Source organism: Phyllobates terribilis, unplaced genomic scaffold (genome assembly GCF_046119375.1).
Source record: "Phyllobates terribilis strain yellow unplaced genomic scaffold, ASM4611937v1 Scaffold_40__1_contigs__length_11209783, whole genome shotgun sequence".
Taxonomy (NCBI): Eukaryota; Metazoa; Chordata; class Amphibia; order Anura; family Dendrobatidae; genus Phyllobates; species Phyllobates terribilis.
The window spans coordinates 11,108,159-11,129,309 of NW_027362800.1; the positions used below are offsets into that span (position 1 = coordinate 11,108,159).

Consider the following 21,151-nt stretch of genomic DNA (forward strand, 5'->3'; position numbering starts at 1 on the left):
AATGAAAGAAGTCAGTGTTCCAGCAGAGGGAGACAACGTTTCAGAAAAGGCATTGTAGCAAACCAAAAAAGAAATTTTAAGCGCAGCAGAGTAACCAGCTCACATACCTGTTAGCTCAGGTGAGTTTAAAAGGCTGCTGTTGATAACAAGGGCATTTGCTAAATAGATGGTGTGTGTGCAACAATATACTGAAAGGTCAATTATATTGTGCAGCTTATCTCACCACCTGTAGTTATTTAGGTGAAAGCTCCAAAATGCTTGCCTAATATGTCTGTTTATCCAAAAGGAAGTATAGAGGGAGAGCTAGATAGATAGCATTGCATTACATTACATTACATGGCAATGCAATGCACAGTTGCTGAAGTTGAACCAAAATGAGCTTGTCATCTGGCTTCTGCAACTTTTAACATGAAAAATCCAATGAGGAGAAGAAAAGCAAAGCCAAAGAGTCCATCCCAAAATCCGACAAACAAGCAAAATGAACAAAAAGCATTGAATTCAATTCTTTCTGATTTTAGAAACTGCATTAAAGAAGGGGTGCACCGGTCCTGGAGATACTGCAATACCAGGTCAATGCGTGGAGTGGACAGAGCAAGCTCTTTTTCCATCTCCCTGTTCTAAAAATACATTTAATATATGGTCCCCAGATAGGGGACGTATCAGATATTAAACTGATAAGAACAGATACTACACTTGATCTTAGCCAAAAGGCCGAGAAGCGATAACCAGAATTGGTTTCCGACTACGGTGCCACCCAAGGATTCTGAAAAGTCCATTTGTGGAGATGGCCACCTGGACTCCCGTTAAGAAGACATGCTGTCAACCTCTAGATCCCTCACATGCCTGCACTTTTCGGCTTGCTGCTGCTGCAATCCACGCGTTTTAGATCTGCATAACTCCACCTCTTTTAGCACAGTACCCTCAACCCCCGGCTGTTCCCACCCGCCTCAACACCGTTGGAAGGGAGGAGAACCAATTAAGGCGGGGGGGGGGGGTGGAACGAGCAGCTGTCTACCCTTAGCAGGAGGGTTGCTGATTAATTACCTCTCCTGCTGCTGCTGCTGCTGGCTGTCCAGCAGCAGACTGAAGGTGGCTGCTGCTGTGCGCAGGTATATAAAGGCTCAGAGCCTATTATGACACGCGCAGCCAGCGTTCCATTGCCACATTCCGTCTACTGCAGGCGGGATACCTGGATGGCTGAATGTCACTGAGAAGCTCACAGAGACCGCCATAAGCAACAGTTTAAAAGAATGCCACAGACTAATCAACCAAACTTTTTGGGTTGGTTTCTCTTTTATAGTCTGCAGGCATTAAATGAAAGAAGTCAGTGTTCCAGCAGAGGGAGACAACGTTTCAGAAAAGGCATTGTAGCAAACCAAAAAAGAAATTTTAAGCTCAGCAGAGTAACCAGCTCACATACCTGTTAGCTCAGGTGAGTTTAAAAGGCTGCTGTTGATAACAAGGGCATTTGCTAAATAGATGGTGTGTGTGCAACAATATACTGAAAGGTCAATTATATTGTGCAGCTTATCTCACCACCTGTAGTTATTTAGGTGAAAGCTCCAAAATGCTTGCCTAATATGTCTGTTTATCCAAAAGGAAGTATAGAGGGAGAGCTAGATAGATAGCATTGCATTACATTACATTACATGGCAATGCAATGCACAGTTGCTGAAGTTGAACCAAAATGAGCTTGTCATCTGGCTTCTGCAACTTTTAACATGAAAAATCCAATGAGGAGAAGAAAAGCAAAGCCAAAGAGTCCATCCCAAAATCCGACAAACAAGCAAAATGAACAAAAAGCATTGAATTCAATTCTTTCTGATTTTAGAAACTGCATTAAAGAAGGGGTGCACCGGTCCTGGAGATACTGCAATACCAGGTCAATGCGTGGAGTGGACAGAGCAAGCTCTTTTTCCATCTCCCTGTTCTAAAAATCCATTTAATATATGGTCCCCAGATAGGGGACGTATCAGATATTAAACTGATAAGAACAGATACTACACTTGATCTTAGCCAAAAGGCCGAGAAGCGATAACCAGAATTGGTTTCCGACTACGGTGCCACCCAAGGATTCTGAAAAGTCCATTTGTGGAGATGGCCACCTGGACTCCCGTTAAGAAGACATGCTGTCAACCTCTAGATCCCTCACATGCCTGCACTTTTCGGCTTGCTGCTGCTGCAATCCACGCGTTTTAGATCTGCATAACTCCACCTCTTTTAGCACAGTACCCTCAACCCCCGGCTGTTCCCACCCGCCTCAACACCGTTGGAAGGGAGGAGAACCAATTAAGGCGGGGGGGGGGGTGGAACGAGCAGCTGTCTACCCTTAGCAGGAGGGTTGCTGATTAATTACCTCTCCTGCTGCTGCTGGCTGTCCAGCAGCAGACTGAAGGTGGCTGCTGCTGTGCGCAGGTATATAAAGGCTCAGAGCCTATTATGACACGCGCAGCCAGCGTTCCATTGCCACATTCCGTCTACTGCAGGCGGGATACCTGGATGGCTGAATGTCACTGAGAAGCTCACAGAGACCGCCATAAGCAACAGTTTAAAAGAATGCCACAGACTAATCAACCAAACTTTTTGGGTTGGTTTCTCTTTTATAGTCTGCAGGCATTAAATGAAAGAAGTCAGTGTTCCAGCAGAGGGAGACAACGTTTCAGAAAAGGCATTGTAGCAAACCAAAAAAGAAATTTTAAGCGCAGCAGAGTAACCAGCTCACATACCTGTTAGCTCAGGTGAGTTTAAAAGGCTGCTGTTGATAACAAGGGCATTTGCTAAATAGATGGTGTGTGTGCAACAATATACTGAAAGGTCAATTATATTGTGCAGCTTATCTCACCACCTGTAGTTATTTAGGTGAAAGCTCCAAAATGCTTGCCTAATATGTCTGTTTATCCAAAAGGAAGTATAGAGGGAGAGCTAGATAGATAGCATTGCATTACATTACATTACATGGCAATGCAATGCACAGTTGCTGAAGTTGAACCAAAATGAGCTTGTCATCTGGCTTCTGCAACTTTTAACATGAAAAATCCAATGAGGAGAAGAAAAGCAAAGCCAAAGAGTCCATCCCAAAATCCGACAAACAAGCAAAATGAACAAAAAGCATTGAATTCAATTCTTTCTGATTTTAGAAACTGCATTAAAGAAGGGGTGCACCGGTCCTGGAGATACTGCAATACCAGGTCAATGCGTGGAGTGGACAGAGCAAGCTCTTTTTCCATCTCCCTGTTCTAAAAATCCATTTAATATATGGTCCTCAGATAGGGGACGTATCAGATATTAAACTGATAAGAACAGATACTACACTTGATCTTAGCCAAAAGGCCGAGAAGCGATAACCAGAATTGGTTTCCGACTACGGTGCCACCCAAGGATTCTGAAAAGTCCATTTGTGGAGATGGCCACCTGGACTCCCGTTAAGAAGACATGCTGTCAACCTCTAGATCCCTCACATGCCTGCACTTTTCGGCTTGCTGCTGCTGCAATCCACGCGTTTTAGATCTGCATAACTCCACCTCTGTTAGCACAGTACCCTCAACCCCCGGCTGTTCCCACCCGCCTCAACACCGTTGGAAGGGAGGAGAACCAATTAAGGCGGGGGGGGGTGGAACGAGCAGCTGTCTACCCTTAGCAGGAGGGTTGCTGATTAATTACCTCTCCTGCTGCTGCTGCTGCTGGCTGTCCAGCAGCAGACTGAAGGTGGCTGCTGCTGTGCGCAGGTATATAAAGGCTCAGAGCCTATTATGACACGCGCAGCCAGCGTTCCATTGCCACATTCCGTCTACTGCAGGCGGGATACCTGGATGGCTGAATGTCACTGAGAAGCTCACAGAGACCGCCATAAGCAACAGTTTAAAAGAATGCCACAGACTAATCAACCAAACTTTTTGGGTTGGTTTCTCTTTTATAGTCTGCAGGCATTAAATGAAAGAAGTCAGTGTTCCAGCAGAGGGAGACAACGTTTCAGAAAAGGCATTGTAGCAAACCAAAAAAGAAATTTTAAGCGCAGCAGAGTAACCAGCTCACATACCTGTTAGCTCAGGTGAGTTTAAAAGGCTGCTGTTGATAACAAGGGCATTTGCTAAATAGATGGTGTGTGTGCAACAATATACTGAAAGGTCAATTATATTGTGCAGCTTATCTCACCACCTGTAGTTATTTAGGTGAAAGCTCCAAAATGCTTGCCTAATATGTCTGTTTATCCAAAAGGAAGTATAGAGGGAGAGCTAGATAGATAGCATTGCATTACATTACATTACATGGCAATGCAATGCACAGTTGCTGAAGTTGAACCAAAATGAGCTTGTCATCTGGCTTCTGCAACTTTTAACATGAAAAATCCAATGAGGAGAAGAAAAGCAAAGCCAAAGAGTCCATCCCAAAATCCGACAAACAAGCAAAATGAACAAAAAGCATTGAATTCAATTCTTTCTGATTTTAGAAACTGCATTAAAGAAGGGGTGCACCGGTCCTGGAGATACTGCAATACCAGGTCAATGCGTGGAGTGGACAGAGCAAGCTCTTTTTCCATCTCCCTGTTCTAAAAATACATTTAATATATGGTCCCCAGATAGGGGACGTATCAGATATTAAACTGATAAGAACAGATACTACACTTGATCTTAGCCAAAAGGCCGAGAAGCGATAACCAGAATTGGTTTCCGACTACGGTGCCACCCAAGGATTCTGAAAAGTCCATTTGTGGAGATGGCCACCTGGACTCCCGTTAAGAAGACATGCTGTCAACCTCTAGATCCCTCACATGCCTGCACTTTTCGGCTTGCTGCTGCTGCAATCCACGCGTTTTAGATCTGCATAACTCCACCTCTTTTAGCACAGTACCCTCAACCCCCGGCTGTTCCCACCCGCCTCAACACCGTTGGAAGGGAGGAGAACCAATTAAGGCGGGGGGGGGGGTGGAACGAGCAGCTGTCTACCCTTAGCAGGAGGGTTGCTGATTAATTACCTCTCCTGCTGCTGCTGCTGGCTGTCCAGCAGCAGACTGAAGGTGGCTGCTGCTGTGCGCAGGTATATAAAGGCTCAGAGCCTATTATGACACGCGCAGCCAGCGTTCCATTGCCACATTCCGTCTACTGCAGGCGGGATACCTGGATGGCTGAATGTCACTGAGAAGCTCACAGAGACCGCCATAAGCAACAGTTTAAAAGAATGCCACAGACTAATCAACCAAACTTTTTGGGTTGGTTTCTCTTTTATAGTCTGCAGGCATTAAATGAAAGAAGTCAGTGTTCCAGCAGAGGGAGACAACGTTTCAGAAAAGGCATTGTAGCAAACCAAAAAAGAAATTTTAAGCTCAGCAGAGTAACCAGCTCACATACCTGTTAGCTCAGGTGAGTTTAAAAGGCTGCTGTTGATAACAAGGGCATTTGCTAAATAGATGGTGTGTGTGCAACAATATACTGAAAGGTCAATTATATTGTGCAGCTTATCTCACCACCTGTAGTTATTTAGGTGAAAGCTCCAAAATGCTTGCCTAATATGTCTGTTTATCCAAAAGGAAGTATAGAGGGAGAGCTAGATAGATAGCATTGCATTACATTACATTACATGGCAATGCAATGCACAGTTGCTGAAGTTGAACCAAAATGAGCTTGTCATCTGGCTTCTGCAACTTTTAACATGAAAAATCCAATGAGGAGAAGAAAAGCAAAGCCAAAGAGTCCATCCCAAAATCCGACAAACAAGCAAAATGAACAAAAAGCATTGAATTCAATTCTTTCTGATTTTAGAAACTGCATTAAAGAAGGGGTGCACCGGTCCTGGAGATACTGCAATACCAGGTCAATGCGTGGAGTGGACAGAGCAAGCTCTTTTTCCATCTCCCTGTTCTAAAAATCCATTTAATATATGGTCCCCAGATAGGGGACGTATCAGATATTAAACTGATAAGAACAGATACTACACTTGATCTTAGCCAAAAGGCCGAGAAGCGATAACCAGAATTGGTTTCCGACTACGGTGCCACCCAAGGATTCTGAAAAGTCCATTTGTGGAGATGGCCACCTGGACTCCCGTTAAGAAGACATGCTGTCAACCTCTAGATCCCTCACATGCCTGCACTTTTCGGCTTGCTGCTGCTGCAATCCACGCGTTTTAGATCTGCATAACTCCACCTCTTTTAGCACAGTACCCTCAACCCCCGGCTGTTCCCACCCGCCTCAACACCGTTGGAAGGGAGGAGAACCAATTAAGGCGGGGGGGGGTGGAACGAGCAGCTGTCTACCCTTAGCAGGAGGGTTGCTGATTAATTACCTCTCCTGCTGCTGCTGGCTGTCCAGCAGCAGACTGAAGGTGGCTGCTGCTGTGCGCAGGTATATAAAGGCTCAGAGCCTATTATGACACGCGCAGCCAGCGTTCCATTGCCACATTCCGTCTACTGCAGGCGGGATACCTGGATGGCTGAATGTCACTGAGAAGCTCACAGAGACCGCCATAAGCAACAGTTTAAAAGAATGCCACAGACTAATCAACCAAACTTTTTGGGTTGGTTTCTCTTTTATAGTCTGCAGGCATTAAATGAAAGAAGTCAGTGTTCCAGCAGAGGGAGACAACGTTTCAGAAAAGGCATTGTAGCAAACCAAAAAAGAAATTTTAAGCGCAGCAGAGTAACCAGCTCACATACCTGTTAGCTCAGGTGAGTTTAAAAGGCTGCTGTTGATAACAAGGGCATTTGCTAAATAGATGGTGTGTGTGCAACAATATACTGAAAGGTCAATTATATTGTGCAGCTTATCTCACCACCTGTAGTTATTTAGGTGAAAGCTCCAAAATGCTTGCCTAATATGTCTGTTTATCCAAAAGGAAGTATAGAGGGAGAGCTAGATAGATAGCATTGCATTACATTACATTACATGGCAATGCAATGCACAGTTGCTGAAGTTGAACCAAAATGAGCTTGTCATCTGGCTTCTGCAACTTTTAACATGAAAAATCCAATGAGGAGAAGAAAAGCAAAGCCAAAGAGTCCATCCCAAAATCCGACAAACAAGCAAAATGAACAAAAAGCATTGAATTCAATTCTTTCTGATTTTAGAAACTGCATTAAAGAAGGGGTGCACCGGTCCTGGAGATACTGCAATACCAGGTCAATGCGTGGAGTGGACAGAGCAAGCTCTTTTTCCATCTCCCTGTTCTAAAAATCCATTTAATATATGGTCCTCAGATAGGGGACGTATCAGATATTAAACTGATAAGAACAGATACTACACTTGATCTTAGCCAAAAGGCCGAGAAGCGATAACCAGAATTGGTTTCCGACTACGGTGCCACCCAAGGATTCTGAAAAGTCCATTTGTGGAGATGGCCACCTGGACTCCCGTTAAGAAGACATGCTGTCAACCTCTAGATCCCTCACATGCCTGCACTTTTCGGCTTGCTGCTGCTGCAATCCACGCGTTTTAGATCTGCATAACTCCATCTCTGTTAGCACAGTACCCTCAACCCCCGGCTGTTCCCACCCGCCTCAACACCGTTGGAAGGGAGGAGAACCAATTAAGGCGGGGGGGGGTGGAACGAGCAGCTGTCTACCCTTAGCAGGAGGGTTGCTGATTAATTACCTCTCCTGCTGCTGCTGCTGCTGGCTGTCCAGCAGCAGACTGAAGGTGGCTGCTGCTGTGCGCAGGTATATAAAGGCTCAGAGCCTATTATGACACGCGCAGCCAGCGTTCCATTGCCACATTCCGTCTACTGCAGGCGGGATACCTGGATGGCTGAATGTCACTGAGAAGCTCACAGAGACCGCCATAAGCAACAGTTTAAAAGAATGCCACAGACTAATCAACCAAACTTTTTGGGTTGGTTTCTCTTTTATAGTCTGCAGGCATTAAATGAAAGAAGTCAGTGTTCCAGCAGAGGGAGACAACGTTTCAGAAAAGGCATTGTAGCAAACCAAAAAAGAAATTTTAAGCGCAGCAGAGTAACCAGCTCACATACCTGTTAGCTCAGGTGAGTTTAAAAGGCTGCTGTTGATAACAAGGGCATTTGCTAAATAGATGGTGTGTGTGCAACAATATACTGAAAGGTCAATTATATTGTGCAGCTTATCTCACCACCTGTAGTTATTTAGGTGAAAGCTCCAAAATGCTTGCCTAATATGTCTGTTTATCCAAAAGGAAGTATAGAGGGAGAGCTAGATAGATAGCATTGCATTACATTACATTACATGGCAATGCAATGCACAGTTGCTGAAGTTGAACCAAAATGAGCTTGTCATCTGGCTTCTGCAACTTTTAACATGAAAAATCCAATGAGGAGAAGAAAAGCAAAGCCAAAGAGTCCATCCCAAAATCCGACAAACAAGCAAAATGAACAAAAAGCATTGAATTCAATTCTTTCTGATTTTAGAAACTGCATTAAAGAAGGGGTGCACCGGTCCTGGAGATACTGCAATACCAGGTCAATGCGTGGAGTGGACAGAGCAAGCTCTTTTTCCATCTCCCTGTTCTAAAAATCCATTTAATATATGGTCCCCAGATAGGGGACGTATCAGATATTAAACTGATAAGAACAGATACTACACTTGATCTTAGCCAAAAGGCCGAGAAGCGATAACCAGAATTGGTTTCCGACTACGGTGCCACCCAAGGATTCTGAAAAGTCCATTTGTGGAGATGGCCACCTGGACTCCCGTTAAGAAGACATGCTGTCAACCTCTAGATCCCTCACATGCCTGCACTTTTCGGCTTGCTGCTGCTGCAATCCACGCGTTTTAGATCTGCATAACTCCACCTCTTTTAGCACAGTACCCTCAACCCCCGGCTGTTCCCACCCGCCTCAACACCGTTGGAAGGGAGGAGAACCAATTAAGGCGGGGGGGTGGGGGTGGAACGAGCAGCTGTCTACCCTTAGCAGGAGGGTTGCTGATTAATTACCTCTCCTGCTGCTGCTGCTGCTGGCTGTCCAGCAGCAGACTGAAGGTGGCTGCTGCTGTGCGCAGGTATATAAAGGCTCAGAGCCTATTATGACACGCGCAGCCAGCGTTCCATTGCCACATTCCGTCTACTGCAGGCGGGATACCTGGATGGCTGAATGTCACTGAGAAGCTCACAGAGACCGCCATAAGCAACAGTTTAAAAGAATGCCACAGACTAATCAACCAAACTTTTTGGGTTGGTTTCTCTTTTATAGTCTGCAGGCATTAAATGAAAGAAGTCAGTGTTCCAGCAGAGGGAGACAACGTTTCAGAAAAGGCATTGTAGCAAACCAAAAAAGAAATTTTAAGCGCAGCAGAGTAACCAGCTCACATACCTGTTAGCTCAGGTGAGTTTAAAAGGCTGCTGTTGATAACAAGGGCATTTGCTAAATAGATGGTGTGTGTGCAACAATATACTGAAAGGTCAATTATATTGTGCAGCTTATCTCACCACCTGTAGTTATTTAGGTGAAAGCTCCAAAATGCTTGCCTAATATGTCTGTTTATCCAAAAGGAAGTATAGAGGGAGAGCTAGATAGATAGCATTGCATTACATTACATTACATGGCAATGCAATGCACAGTTGCTGAAGTTGAACCAAAATGAGCTTGTCATCTGGCTTCTGCAACTTTTAACATGAAAAATCCAATGAGGAGAAGAAAAGCAAAGCCAAAGAGTCCATCCCAAAATCCGACAAACAAGCAAAATGAACAAAAAGCATTGAATTCAATTCTTTCTGATTTTAGAAACTGCATTAAAGAAGGGGTGCACCGGTCCTGGAGATACTGCAATACCAGGTCAATGCGTGGAGTGGACAGAGCAAGCTCTTTTTCCATCTCCCTGTTCTAAAAATCCATTTAATATATGGTCCCCAGATAGGGGACGTATCAGATATTAAACTGATAAGAACAGATACTACACTTGATCTTAGCCAAAAGGCCGAGAAGCGATAACCAGAATTGGTTTCCGACTACGGTGCCACCCAAGGATTCTGAAAAGTCCATTTGTGGAGATGGCCACCTGGACTCCCGTTAAGAAGACATGCTGTCAACCTCTAGATCCCTCACATGCCTGCACTTTTCGGCTTGCTGCTGCTGCAATCCACGCGTTTTAGATCTGCATAACTCCACCTCTTTTAGCACAGTACCCTCAACCCCCGGCTGTTCCCACCCGCCTCAACACCGTTGGAAGGGAGGAGAACCAATTAAGGCGGGGGGGTGGGGGTGGAACGAGCAGCTGTCTACCCTTAGCAGGAGGGTTGCTGATTAATTACCTCTCCTGCTGCTGCTGCTGCTGGCTGTCCAGCAGCAGACTGAAGGTGGCTGCTGCTGTGCGCAGGTATATAAAGGCTCAGAGCCTATTATGACACGCGCAGCCAGCGTTCCATTGCCACATTCCGTCTACTGCAGGCGAGATACCTGGATGGCTGAATGTCACTGAGAAGCTCACAGAGACCGCCATAAGCAACAGTTTAAAAGAATGCCACAGACTAATCAACCAAACTTTTTGGGTTGGTTTCTCTTTTATAGTCTGCAGGCATTAAATGAAAGAAGTCAGTGTTCCAGCAGAGGGAGACAACGTTTCAGAAAAGGCATTGTAGCAAACCAAAAAAGAAATTTTAAGCGCAGCAGAGTAACCAGCTCACATACCTGTTAGCTCAGGTGAGTTTAAAAGGCTGCTGTTGATAACAAGGGCATTTGCTAAATAGATGGTGTGTGTGCAACAATATACTGAAAGGTCAATTATATTGTGCAGCTTATCTCACCACCTGTAGTTATTTAGGTGAAAGCTCCAAAATGCTTGCCTAATATGTCTGTTTATCCAAAAGGAAGTATAGAGGGAGAGCTAGATAGATAGCATTGCATTACATTACATTACATGGCAATGCAATGCACAGTTGCTGAAGTTGAACCAAAATGAGCTTGTCATCTGGCTTCTGCAACTTTTAACATGAAAAATCCAATGAGGAGAAGAAAAGCAAAGCCAAAGAGTCCATCCCAAAATCCGACAAACAAGCAAAATGAACAAAAAGCATTGAATTCAATTCTTTCTGATTTTAGAAACTGCATTAAAGAAGGGGTGCACCGGTCCTGGAGATACTGCAATACCAGGTCAATGCGTGGAGTGGACAGAGCAAGCTCTTTTTCCATCTCCCTGTTCTAAAAATCCATTTAATATATGGTCCCCAGATAGGGGACGTATCAGATATTAAACTGATAAGAACAGATACTACACTTGATCTTAGCCAAAAGGACGAGAAGCGATAACCAGAATTGGTTTCCGACTACGGTGCCACCCAAGGATTCTGAAAAGTTCATTTGTGGAGATGGCCACCTGGACTCCCGTTAAGAAGACATGCTGTCAACCTCTAGATCCCTCACATGCCTGCACTTTTCGGCTTGCTGCTGCTGCAATCCACGCGTTTTAGATCTGCATAACTCCACCTCTTTTAGCACAGTACCCTCAACCCCCGGCTGTTCCCACCCGCCTCAACACCGTTGGAAGGGAGGAGAACCAATTAAGGCGGGGGGGGGGTGGAACGAGCAGCTGTCTACCCTTAGCAGGAGGGTTGCTGATTAATTACCTCTCCTGCTGCTGCTGCTGCTGGCTGTCCAGCAGCAGACTGAAGGTGGCTGCTGCTGTGCGCAGGTATATAAAGGCTCAGAGCCTATTATGACACGCGCAGCCAGCGTTCCATTGCCACATTCCGTCTACTGCAGGCGGGATACCTGGATGGCTGAATGTCACTGAGAAGCTCACAGAGACCGCCATAAGCAACAGTTTAAAAGAATGCCACAGACTAATCAACCAAACTTTTTGGGTTGGTTTCTCTTTTATAGTCTGCAGGCATTAAATGAAAGAAGTCAGTGTTCCAGCAGAGGGAGACAACGTTTCAGAAAAGGCATTGTAGCAAACCAAAAAAGAAATTTTAAGCGCAGCAGAGTAACCAGCTCACATACCTGTTAGCTCAGGTGAGTTTAAAAGGCTGCTGTTGATAACAAGGGCATTTGCTAAATAGATGGTGTGTGTGCAACAATATACTGAAAGGTCAATTATATTGTGCAGCTTATCTCACCACCTGTAGTTATTTAGGTGAAAGCTCCAAAATGCTTGCCTAATATGTCTGTTTATCCAAAAGGAAGTATAGAGGGAGAGCTAGATAGATAGCATTGCATTACATTACATTACATGGCAATGCAATGCACAGTTGCTGAAGTTGAACCAAAATGAGCTTGTCATCTGGCTTCTGCAACTTTTAACATGAAAAATCCAATGAGGAGAAGAAAAGCAAAGCCAAAGAGTCCATCCCAAAATCCGACAAACAAGCAAAATGAACAAAAAGCATTGAATTCAATTCTTTCTAATTTTAGAAACTGCATTAAAGAAGGGGTGCACCGGTCCTGGAGATACTGCAATACCAGGTCAATGCGTGGAGTGGACAGAGCAAGCTCTTTTTCCATCTCCCTGTTCTAAAAATCCATTTAATATATGGTCCCCAGATAGGGGACGTATCAGATATTAAACTGATAAGAACAGATACTACACTTGATCTTAGCCAAAAGGCCGAGAAGCGATAACCAGAATTGGTTTCCGACTACGGTGCCACCCAAGGATTCTGAAAAGTCCTTTTGTGGAGATGGCCACCTGGACTCCCGTTAAGAAGACATGCTGTCAACCTCTAGATCCCTCACATGCCTGCACTTTTCGGCTTGCTGCTGCTGCAATCCACGCGTTTTAGATCTGCATAACTCCACCTCTTTTAGCACAGTACCCTCAACCCCCGGCTGTTCCCACCCGCCTCAACACCGTTGGAAGGGAGGAGAACCAATTAAGGCGGGGGGGGGGGGGGTGGAACGAGCAGCTGTCTACCCTTAGCAGGAGGGTTGCTGATTAATTACCTCTCCTGCTGCTGCTGGCTGTCCAGCAGCAGACTGAAGGTGGCTGCTGCTGTGCGCAGGTATATAAAGGCTCAGAGCCTATTATGACACGCGCAGCCAGCGTTCCATTGCCACATTCCGTCTACTGCAGGCGGGATACCTGGATGGCTGAATGTCACTGAGAAGCTCACAGAGACCGCCATAAGCAACAGTTTAAAAGAATGCCACAGACTAATCAACCAAACTTTTTGGGTTGGTTTCTCTTTTATAGTCTGCAGGCATTAAATGAAAGAAGTCAGTGTTCCAGCAGAGGGAGACAACGTTTCAGAAAAGGCATTGTAGCAAACCAAAAAAGAAATTTTAAGCGCAGCAGAGTAACCAGCTCACATACCTGTTAGCTCAGGTGAGTTTAAAAGGCTGCTGTTGATAACAAGGGCATTTGCTAAATAGATGGTGTGTGTGCAACAATATACTGAAAGGTCAATTATATTGTGCAGCTTATCTCACCACCTGTAGTTATTTAGGTGAAAGCTCCAAAATGCTTGCCTAATATGTCTGTTTATCCAAAAGGAAGTATAGAGGGAGAGCTAGATAGATAGCATTGCATTACATTACATTACATGGCAATGCAATGCACAGTTGCTGAAGTTGAACCAAAATGAGCTTGTCATCTGGCTTCTGCAACTTTTAACATGAAAAATCCAATGAGGAGAAGAAAAGCAAAGCCAAAGAGTCCATCCCAAAATCCGACAAACAAGCAAAATGAACAAAAAGCATTGAATTCAATTCTTTCTGATTTTAGAAACTGCATTAAAGAAGGGGTGCACCGGTCCTGGAGATACTGCAATACCAGGTCAATGCGTGGAGTGGACAGAGCAAGCTCTTTTTCCATCTCCCTGTTCTAAAAATCCATTTAATATATGGTCCCCAGATAGGGGACGTATCAGATATTAAACTGATAAGAACAGATTTTTTTTAATTTGGCTATCCCCCACATGGGGATAAAAACCGTTTATTTAAAATTTAACAAATTACAGAAATAAAACCATTACATCCACATTACACTTTCGGGACTTCAAAGAAAAATAAAAATTCCATCACAGCAAATTTTACAAGACTTCAAATATTCCATACGTTAAAAAGCCATTTGCCTGCCAACGTTACATTCTTTTTCCTGTCCAATAAATAGTATATGTACATTTCACTTTTACAAAAGGCTAAAACATCATCTACTGGTAACATTTCATGTTTAAAAACAGCAATATTTCTAGCATTCCAGAGCGCTATCTTGGCACAATTCACTATCTTCCACGCCATTATTTTTTGGTCCATTGTTGGGCATTCCAGAAGACCATATAACACTGATGCAAAATTAAAGTCCTTGAGGTCCACCATTTTCTCCAGCAGGGGGATTAGTCTTCTCCAGAACTCTTTAGCAAAAGCACAAGTCCATAAAAGATGCTTCACTGTCTCTTCTTCTTGACAACCTTCTCTTGGGCAGATGGCAGACCTCACAAAACCTCTTCTGTACTGGAATGCCCGGCAAGGAAGACAGTGGTGTGCGCAGCTCCAAGACATGTCTTTCTGTACATTAAAAAGATAAGGGGCGTTAATCATTTTCCATATGTGTACAGTTTTGTCATCATCATAACGTTCAATATCACACAACGTCACATCAGTACTAATTTGTTTGAGTAGTGTCTTGCTGTTACATAGATCCCCTGTCTGTTTCTTATTCAAATTAAAATCAAGAATAATTTTCTTTAAAATCTCATAATGTGCAGGTAGGTTAAAAGCATAAGGAAAGGATAAAACTGTTTCAAACCAACCAAACCTTCTCATGAGAAAACCAGTGTTAAAACGCATAAAATAGGAAAGGTAATTATCTTTAAAAAGGGTTTTAAAACAGAAACAGAAAAAATGTATTAAAAGAAACTTATCTAAAACAGGGAAATCTTTCCCACCTTTAACCTTTGGCTTTGTCACAATTTCTCTTTTGAGTTTCTCCATTTTTGAGCCCCAAAAAAAGGTAAAACATACTTTTGTAATTCGTTTCAACAAATTTGTAGGAGGGGGGAACACCAAACTAAGATATAACAGGATAGGTAATATCACCATTTTTACAATCAGAACTTTACCTTCCATTGACAGCTTTCTCATATTCCACATGCAGATTTTCTGATTAATTTTCTGTGCTGCCGCATCCCAGCTATTAAAACCATTATTAGATTCATTAAAAGAAACACCTAAAATAGTAATGGAATCTGTAACTGCAATTGGTACATCATGTAAACTCATTCCCCCGACATTTAAAATATTACATTTAGTAAGATTAATTTTAAAACCGGAAACTGTACAAAAAGACTGAATTTGGCTTATCGTTTTTTGTATTGAAGGTACATCACATCCAAACACGGCTACATCATCCATATAGCTTGCAACTTTAACTTGTAGACCGTTCCCTCCGGGTAAGGGTACTCCACATATTTGCTTATCCCGGCGTATTGTACATAAAAGGGGTTCTATAGCACATATAAAAAGCAGGGGGGACAAAGGGCAACCCTGCTTCACCCCTGATTTTAAAACTACCTCTTTTGTTTTAAAACCATTAACTAAAATCTTACTCGTACAATCATTATAAAAAGCTTTAAGAGACAATAAAAACCCACCCGGAATGCCCATTTTTTCTAAAACTTTAAAAAGATAAAAATGAGACACGCGGTCAAAAGCTTTCTCAAAATCCACCGCTAGGATTGACATCTTTGTCTTTCTGGTTTTTACATCTTCAATACAATCTTTCACCAGGTTTAAATTGTCCCAGATACTACGCCCAGGTACCCCGCATACCTGATTTGCATGAATTACTTTATGTATCACCTTTTTCAACCGATTTGCACAGATCTTAGCCATAATTTTGTAATCACTATTTAAAAGAGTTATCGGCCTCCAGTTTTTAAGATCCGTTTTGTCACCTTTTTTGTATAGTAGTGATACCTCACCTTTCTTCCATGAGTTGAGTAAAACCTTATTATTAAAAACTTCGGAAAACAAATTAAACAAATCATCTTTTAAAATATCATAAAAACTTATATAAAACTCTATGGGGATACCATCAGGGCCCGGCACTTTACCATTTTTAAAACTCTTCATGGTTTCTAAAATCTCTTCCTCAACTAGAGGTTGGGATAAAAAACTTTGGGCATCAGCATCTAGGGTGGACTTGATCTCCCCCAGGAAAGTGTGTATTAAATCATGGTCTACAGTTTTTACATTAAAAAGATCATTAAAATAGACATTTACCTTATCCAATATAACGTTGATATTATTATCTCCATCTATGTTATCAATTATTGTTTTTGTCTGTTTGTTTTTCTTAAAAAAATACCTGGAACAAGTCTCATCCTCTTCTACGTGTTTTACCTTCGAACGAAAAATCAGTTCTTTTCCTTATTGTTCCAACCACTTTGAAATTTCTCCTTCAAGACTCAATATATCATTACCTACATCCAGACCATTGTCTTTGAATTTGTACAATGTCTGTAACCTGATATTAAGAAAATTATAGATCTCAAACTTTTCTTTAGCTTTTTGTATGCTTTTCTTAATAAAGAAATCTTTAATGCTTATTTTCATTCTATCCCACCAGGAGCTAAAAGAAATATTGGGGTTTTTCCTTTTTCTACACTTTACATAAAACTCAATAAAATCCGATAAAATTTGTGGATCTTTTAAAAGGGACACATTCAATTTCCAAGATTTCTTACCACATTTCTTCTTTCCATTAATCCTCACTCTAAAAGATAAAACCTTGTGATCTGAGAGAATATTAGTTAAAACTTCACATTTCACTGGCAGTATTTTTTCTGAACCTAAAACAAAATCTATCCTGGAGCTACATGTAGAATTGCTCCAGGTGAAACCAGCGTCTATAGGGCTATCCTTGTTACATTCTTTATACACATCAGTTAATTTACAATCATTTATAATATTGCTTAACATTCCAGACGTTTTGTCATAATTTCTACTCACGGAACCGGAGCGTCGGCTTTCGCCTTTTAAAATACAATTAAAATCACCTGCCAGGATAAAAGGTTCAGAAATGTTAATAAATAAAGGTAAAATTTCCAGCATATCAGCCCTTTCATTTTTATCAGGTGACCCATAAAAATTTAAAAACTGCCATCTTGTCCCATCAATAAAAGCCTTAACTAAAAGAATACGACCCGGTAAAATATCTTGGATAAAATCAATAGACACATTTCCCTTAAAAAGTATAGCTACCCCGGCTGATCCAGTTGCATTTGATCCAGACCAGACCGATGGATCATGTTTCCACTCTTCCTTATATTTTTTGTAAGAAATCTTATGAGGGATATGACATTCTTGTAAAAAGAAAACAGAAGCTGTAAAACAGGTTAAAAAATGTAAAACAGTAGCTCTTCTGGTCTTGGATCCTATGCCTCTCACATTGAGGGAAACACCACTAATGTCAGCCATCATAACAAATGGTTAGGAAGAAACAAAAACTGGACTTTACCTATCCGATGGACGGATCAGACCACTTGGACTTTCACCAACGCCCTCTTCTGAATCCACCGTTATCAAAGAGTCTTCATCATCGGAGAAGGAACATTCACTTAAATTAAGACCCGACGCTACTGGGGTGTAGCTCGGAAGGATATTGAGAGAAAGGTTACACTGGGTCTCCATAGGCTGACCATTTAGGTCCTCGTCAGGTGGGTCTCCGAGAGGCTCCGCACTCCCCTGCTGACCCGCAGAGGGTCGTAACACAGGGGCAGGCTGCGCACATGGCGGAGCCTCAGAGTCCCCGGAGGCAGCCAGGTTCGGGGCCCCACCTGGGGCAGCAGAGCCCCGGGACCTCGGGATTCCAGAGTCTACACCCCCGTGAGGGGATGTATCCATCTCCTCCCTATTAGCCACCTCCACGGAACCATTCTTTTTCTTATTATGAGACCTCACCAAATGCCACGTACCGCCCTCGCTCTCGTGAGACCCAGTGGGAATTTTGGGCTCGGTGTCAGCCTTTTGGCGCTCTTTTTTGGCCTTACCGACCGCCCCTTTATGATCTTTCTCAGCCTTCCTTTTAGCCTCCTTATGGTCTTTCAGCCAGCTCCTGGGCTCCTGTGAGTTACCTGTCATTGACTCGGAGGGATTGTTACTAGTCGAAGCGCCCTTATCACCTCTCGAGGCTCCAGGTTGCTGTTCCTCCTCCTGAGGGGTGGTCTGATTGGCCCGTCCATTCCCGGATGTCTTGGACTTCTCTTTTTGTTTTTGTTCATCCTCTCTGAACCTGTGAGGGCAAGAAAAATAGAAATGACCAGGTGTCCGACAAAAAGAGCATTTTTTTTCATTTGGGCACTCCTTTGTGTCATGTTCAGTACTGGCACAATTTCTACAAGTGGCACCACAACTATCCTTAGAGTGCCCATAGAGACCACAATACCTACAGAAAAGTGGCATTCCTGAGAAAAAAAAATCCCCATTAGTTTGCCCTATTTTAAATCGAGCTGGAGGAAGTCTCACACCTCCAGGGAATTTTGGGTCTCTTTCACATTTTACTAAAAACTTCCATTTTGAGGTCCAGATGTTAAACTCATTCAACACTTTCCCAATCAATTTCACACTTTTAAAATAAACTGACAAAAAGGAAATAACCTCTGGTGCCGTTATGAAGGGTGAGAAGATTTTCACAACCACCATCTTTACCTCATCCAGGACGTGCTCGATAATCTGAATCCCTTTTAGACCAGGGCTATTTTCTACCGACTTAACTCTGGACAAAACATCTTTGAAAATACCTTCGCCAGTAAAGGTTACATCATAGTCTCCACATCGAGGATAATCCTGGATAGAAAGGATTTCGTTGGTTCTGACGTGGAGCAGTTTCTCAAGCACGTCCTGGACTACATATCCCAGATTCCGCATATCGGAACCACCAGCCGTAAAGCGGACCCTTATGGTGTTCTTGAGCCTCGCATATAGAGGCACGAGGTTGGGGTCAACCTCCATGGTATGGCGCAACAAAATGCAAATTGCAACCGCCTGCAATCTGCGCCTTCAGAGCTTTGTGATAAAGCACCTGAAGGCTGGGGGATCGCTGCCCGTTACCCTAGGACTAATCCCTCTCCCTAATAGCAGCAGGCAGGTGAAGCCCACCGAAGTGGACGATCCTGCCAGGCCAAGGAGAGGGGTACCTGAGTGCCCTTCAACTGAAACCTCCTGCTGTGAAGCACTTGGTCTCAGCCAAAAGGCCGAGAAGCGATAACCAGAATTGGTTTCTGACTACGGTGCCACCCAAGGATTCTGAAAAGTCCATTTGTGGAGATGGCCACCTGGACTCCCGTTAAGAAGACATGCTGTCAACCTCTAGATCCCTCACATGCCTGCACTTTTCGGCTTGCTGCTGCTGCAATCCACGCGTTTTAGATCTGCATAACTCCACCTCTTTTAGCACAGTACCCTCAACCCCCGGCTGTTCCCACCCGCCTCAACACCGTTGGAAGGGAGGAGAACCAATTAAGGCGGGGGGGGGGTGGAACGAGCAGCTGTCTACCCTTAGCAGGAGGGTTGCTGATTAATTACCTCTCCTGCTGCTGCTGCTGCTGGCTGTCCAGCAGCAGACTGAAGGTGGCTGCTGCTGTGCGCAGGTATATAAAGGCTCAGAGCCTATTATGACACGCGCAGCCAGCGTTCCATTGCCACATTCCGTCTACTGCAGGCGGGATACCTGGATGGCTGAATGTCACTGAGAAGCTCACAGAGACCGCCATAAGCAACAGTTTAAAAGAATGCCACAGACTAATCAACCAAACTTTTTGGGTTGGTTTCTCTTTTATAGTCTGCAGGCATTAAATGAAAGAAGTCAGTGTTCCAGCAGAGGGAGACAACGTTTCAGAAAAGGCATTGTAGCAAACCAAAAAAGAAATTTTAAGCGCAGCAGAGTAACCAGCTCACATACCTGTTAGCTCAGGTGAGTTTAAAAGGCTGCTGTTGATAACAAGGGCATTTGCTAAATAGATGGTGTGTGTGCAACAATATACTGAAAGGTCAATTATATTGTGCAGCTTATCTCACCACCTGTAGTTATTTAGGTGAAAGCTCCAAAATGCTTGCCTAATATGTCTGTTTATCCAAAAGGAAGTATAGAGGGAGAGCTAGATAGATAGCATTGCATTACATTACATTACATGGCAATGCAATGCACAGTTGCTGAAGTTGAACCAAAATGAGCTTGTCATCTGGCTTCTGCAACTTTTAACATGAAAAATCCAATGAGGAGAAGAAAAGCAAAGCCAAAGAGTCCATCCCAAAATCCGACAAACAAGCAAAATGAACAAAAAGCATTGAATTCAATTCTTTCTGATTTTAGAAACTGCATTAAAGAAGGGGTGCATCGGTCCTGGAGATACTGCAATACCAGGTCAATGCGTGGAGTGGACAGAGCAAGCTCTTTTTCCATCTCCCTGTTCTAAAAATCCATTTAATATATGGTCCCCAGATAGGGGACGTATCAGATATTAAACTGATAAGAACAGATACTACACTTGATCTTAGCCAAAAGGCCGAGAAGCGATAACCAGAATTGGTTTCCGACTACGGTGCCACCCAAGGATTCTGAAAAGTCCATTTGTGGAGATGGCCACCTGGACTCCCGTTAAGAAGACAAGCTGTCAACCTCTAGATCCCTCACATGCCTGCACTTTTCGGCTTGCTGCTGCTGCAATCCACGCGTTTTAGATCTGCATAACTCCACCTCTTTTAGCACAGTACCCTCAACCCCCGGCTGTTCCCACCCGCCTCAACACCGTTGGAAGGGAGGAGAACCAATTAAGGCGGGGGGGGGGGTGGAACGAGCAGCTGTCTACCCTTAGCAGGAGGGTTGCTGATTAATTACCTCTCCTGCTGCTGCTGCTGCTGGCTGTCCAGCAGCAGACTGAAGGTGGCTGCTGCTGTGCGCAGGTATATAAAGGCTCAGAGCCTATTATGACACGCGCAGCCAGCGTTCCATTGCCACATTCCGTCTACTGCAGGCGGGATACCTGGATGGCTGAATGTCACTGAGAAGCTCACAGAGACCGCCATAAGCAACAGTTTAAAAGAATGCCACAGACTAATCAACCAAACTTTTTGGGTTGGTTTCTCTTTTATAGTCTGCAGGCATTAAATGAAAGAAGTCAGTGTTCCAGCAGAGGGAGACAACGTTTCAGAAAAGGCATTGTAGCAAACCAAAAAAGAAATTTTAAGCGCAGCAGAGTAACCAGCTCACATACCTGTTAGCTCAGGTGAGTTTAAAAGGCTGCTGTTGATAACAAGG

At 43.6% G+C, this 21,151-nt stretch overlaps 12 non-coding genes across 12 annotated transcripts; all 12 read right to left on the reverse strand.

Annotated features, from left to right (window-relative positions):
• Nucleotides 1–532: 532 nt before the first annotated feature.
• Nucleotides 533–723, reverse strand: LOC141186825 (U2 spliceosomal RNA). The gene has a single exon (XR_012261067.1). It is a non-coding gene; the product is annotated as a U2 spliceosomal RNA (small nuclear RNA).
• A 1,122-nt stretch (nucleotides 724–1,845) lies between these two features.
• LOC141191107 (U2 spliceosomal RNA) lies at nucleotides 1,846–2,036 on the reverse strand. Its single transcript, XR_012265110.1, has one exon. It is a non-coding gene; the product is annotated as a U2 spliceosomal RNA (small nuclear RNA).
• A 1,115-nt stretch (nucleotides 2,037–3,151) lies between these two features.
• LOC141184999 (U2 spliceosomal RNA) lies at nucleotides 3,152–3,342 on the reverse strand. Its single transcript, XR_012259702.1, has one exon. It is a non-coding gene; the product is annotated as a U2 spliceosomal RNA (small nuclear RNA).
• A 1,119-nt stretch (nucleotides 3,343–4,461) lies between these two features.
• On the reverse strand, nucleotides 4,462–4,652 carry LOC141186837 (U2 spliceosomal RNA). Its single transcript, XR_012261078.1, has one exon. It is a non-coding gene; the product is annotated as a U2 spliceosomal RNA (small nuclear RNA).
• Nucleotides 4,653–5,770: 1,118 nt separating this feature from the next.
• Nucleotides 5,771–5,961, reverse strand: LOC141191108 (U2 spliceosomal RNA). The gene has a single exon (XR_012265111.1). It is a non-coding gene; the product is annotated as a U2 spliceosomal RNA (small nuclear RNA).
• A 1,113-nt stretch (nucleotides 5,962–7,074) lies between these two features.
• Nucleotides 7,075–7,265, reverse strand: LOC141185000 (U2 spliceosomal RNA). The gene has a single exon (XR_012259703.1). It is a non-coding gene; the product is annotated as a U2 spliceosomal RNA (small nuclear RNA).
• A 1,119-nt stretch (nucleotides 7,266–8,384) lies between these two features.
• On the reverse strand, nucleotides 8,385–8,575 carry LOC141191109 (U2 spliceosomal RNA). The gene has a single exon (XR_012265112.1). It is a non-coding gene; the product is annotated as a U2 spliceosomal RNA (small nuclear RNA).
• A 1,123-nt stretch (nucleotides 8,576–9,698) lies between these two features.
• Nucleotides 9,699–9,889, reverse strand: LOC141191110 (U2 spliceosomal RNA). The gene has a single exon (XR_012265113.1). It is a non-coding gene; the product is annotated as a U2 spliceosomal RNA (small nuclear RNA).
• A 1,123-nt stretch (nucleotides 9,890–11,012) lies between these two features.
• LOC141185455 (U2 spliceosomal RNA) lies at nucleotides 11,013–11,203 on the reverse strand. The gene has a single exon (XR_012260116.1). It is a non-coding gene; the product is annotated as a U2 spliceosomal RNA (small nuclear RNA).
• A 1,120-nt stretch (nucleotides 11,204–12,323) lies between these two features.
• Nucleotides 12,324–12,514, reverse strand: LOC141191112 (U2 spliceosomal RNA). Its single transcript, XR_012265115.1, has one exon. It is a non-coding gene; the product is annotated as a U2 spliceosomal RNA (small nuclear RNA).
• A 1,118-nt stretch (nucleotides 12,515–13,632) lies between these two features.
• Nucleotides 13,633–13,828, reverse strand: LOC141185788 (U2 spliceosomal RNA). Its single transcript, XR_012260404.1, has one exon. It is a non-coding gene; the product is annotated as a U2 spliceosomal RNA (small nuclear RNA).
• Nucleotides 13,829–20,220: 6,392 nt separating this feature from the next.
• Nucleotides 20,221–20,411, reverse strand: LOC141191280 (U2 spliceosomal RNA). The gene has a single exon (XR_012265278.1). It is a non-coding gene; the product is annotated as a U2 spliceosomal RNA (small nuclear RNA).
• Nucleotides 20,412–21,151: the final 740 nt, after the last annotated feature.